The sequence below is a fragment of the Grammomys surdaster genome, unplaced genomic scaffold, assembly GCF_004785775.1.
Source record: "Grammomys surdaster isolate TR1022 unplaced genomic scaffold, NIH_TR_1.0 63, whole genome shotgun sequence".
Lineage (NCBI taxonomy): Eukaryota > Metazoa > Chordata > Mammalia > Rodentia > Muridae > Grammomys > Grammomys surdaster.
The window spans coordinates 3630233-3633107 of NW_021604565.1; positions in this window are offsets into that span (position 1 = coordinate 3630233).

The following is a 2875-nucleotide window of genomic DNA, read 5'->3' on the forward strand; positions in this document are numbered from 1 at the left end:
AAAGAAAGAAAGAAAGAAAGAGAGAGAGAGAGAGAGAGAGAGAGAGAGAGAGAGAGAGAATTAATCAATTCAATGGAGTTTTCTTGTCTCATAATGTCATGTCAGGGCTTATACAATTGTTTAAAATTTACATGTACTTCTCTTTTTACCTTATAGTTCTTTTGCATGTGTATTATGTATTCCAGCTTTGTATTTTTATGAGATTCCTGACTGTGTGAACAAATGGGTCTCTGCATTTATATCTGTTACTTGTGCTTTTTCTTGGGGTCTTCTCCTTCTGAATGTTTGGATTGTATTCTGTTGTGTTAGTTTTGTTTTATCTTATTATGTTATATTTTATTTCATTATTATCCCCTAGAAGCCTGTTTGTTTTCCAATGAGAGAGGGAAAGGGAATGAATCCAGATGGGAGAGGAGGTGGGGACGAACTGGGAGGAGTACAGGGAGGGGAAACTGTAATAAGGATATATTATACGAGGAAAAAGTCTACTTTCAATTAATGAAAAGAAAAACTCCTCAACTCTGGGTTCTTTTCTTCATATTACTTAGTATCTCTTAAAGCAATAAATATACAAAATATCCATCCTCTTATTTAGACTAGTTGCTGGATAAATAGACAACAACAAAAAGAAAAAAAAAGACTGGATAGGGTTACCAAAGAAAAGAGGAGGAGCTCAGGAATCATGTGGGGGCTGGTGAGATGACTCTGAGATTTAGAGCACTGGCTGCTTTCCCAGAGGTCTTGAGTTCAATACCCAGCAGTCACATTGTGGCTTATAACCATTTATAATGAGATCTAGTGCCCTCTTCTGGTTTGCAGAGTGCTGTATACACACTAAATAAATCTTTTTTTTAAAAAAAGGAATCATTTGGGCACTTAAAATGAATGCAGGAGGCCAGAGTTGTTATGCTTCCAGTCTGCCTCTGAGTTTAGAATTGCAGTGCAGACACCCAGACAACTGTCTGCCTCCTATGCAAACCGAAACAGTGTTACGTTGTTTAACCTTTGCGGATCTTTCAGTACAATGGATTCCTCTTTCCTCAAACTACCCAGAGGCTGAGGCAGAGGCTGTATAGACTCTTGTCTTGATTCTGTCAACATTCTCTCTTTCTTCCTCCCTCCCTCCCTCCCCCCTCCCTCCTTCCCTCCCTCCCTCACCCTTCTTCCCTCCCTCCCCCTCCCTTTCTCCCTCCTTTCCTCTCTCAAAATCAGGAACCTGTGATGTAACAGCGTTAGTTATACCTGATAATATAAGGTCATTTTTCCATTTCAAGAGCTTCAATTTGCAGAGTCTGGTGGCACATACTTTTAATCCCAGAATTTGGGAAGCAGAGGCAGGCATATCTCTGAGTTGTAGTGCCAATCTAGTCTACAGAGTTCATTTCAGGACAGCTAGTGCAACACAGAGAAAACTTGCATGGGAAAAACCAAACCAAACCAAAACAAAAAAACAAACAAAAAAACCCAAAAAACAAAAACAAAAAAACAAAAAACAAAAAAAAAAACAAAAAGAAAAAATCAAGAGCTTCAATTTAATCAGATCTTCCAAGACTCTTTTGCCCTTTAAGCTATCTTGTTCTCAGGGTCCGAAGAACAATTTGGAGGAATAGATGCCTTATGGTAACAAAATAAAATCACTGTTTCCAAACAAAAAATAAAAATAAAAATAAAATAAAAATAAAATAAAATTGACCATAATTGCCCATATGTGTTGGAACCTTGTTGCTTCTACCACAACCCATGAGGCATCTCTGCCTTCAGTTGTAGCCATGAGGACCTGGCACTTCCTTCCTCAGGCTTCCATGGAATTCTCTAAAAAGACACAGTCCATCAAGGCAATGGGGAAAGGAGAAGGCATCTGAAATGCAAATAAATAAAATATCCAATAAAAAGTAAATAAATAAAAAAAGAAAAGAAATAGCCTCAGTTGGAAAGACGTAAGTTCTAGTCAATGAACGCCTCAGATGTCATTCTCTGATGAAATAAATATTTCTGAAGTTCCTTCCACATGGTCCCTAGAGGATTCTAAACAGGATGGAGCCCAGATGCCTCTGTGAAAACCTCGCTCCCACTCTGTAATCTACTTTCAGCTACTTCCCACCTGGTTCTGTCTAGTCTGAGCATTCTCTTACTCAAATATTCTGCCATTACCTCCCAAATGAGCTATTATTAAATCCAATTTTAATGGTGCGATTTTGACAGAACTCAAGCTATGACAAGAATCCATTACATGAAACGTGTTCTCTCTTCATTTATAGAATATACTCATAACTAATTTTAATAAACTGAGTGGTTATTAGAGCAATTTGTCTTTCTACATGCCAATAATCCTAACCTGTTTTCAGACATGATTTTCTTTTCTTACTACAGAATCAAGAGACTCATATGCAGATAATTTTGAATGCAATATCTGATTCCTCCCCTCACTGAAAAGAGAATGTTTCAAAGGACATCTATTCAAGTATTCTGTTATGAAAAGGAATTTAATATTAATAATACTCAAATAATTCCTGATTTCAAAAATATATCTCAATAATAAAAAAGATTTTTATTTAATGATAGAAATGAGATCTTCCCATATCTCCTCAGTATTTATTACCAGTCCAAAAAGTTTATGAAATATTTTTCTCAAGATTTATTTAACAAAACAGATATCTTGTACAAAACATTTTCTTTTCTCCTTGTCAGACTGACAGTTGCCACACTGGTGAATTGTTTATGAAATGAATGTTGTATCTTCCTTTCATATGATAGGTCTCCATGGTTTGCTGTTTATTGGTTTTGTTTGCTGTGACTTAAAATGCAATATCTATTTTTCCCTGGTGTTCCTCTCTCTCTCTCTCTCTCTCTCTCTCTCTCTCTCTCTCTCTCTCTC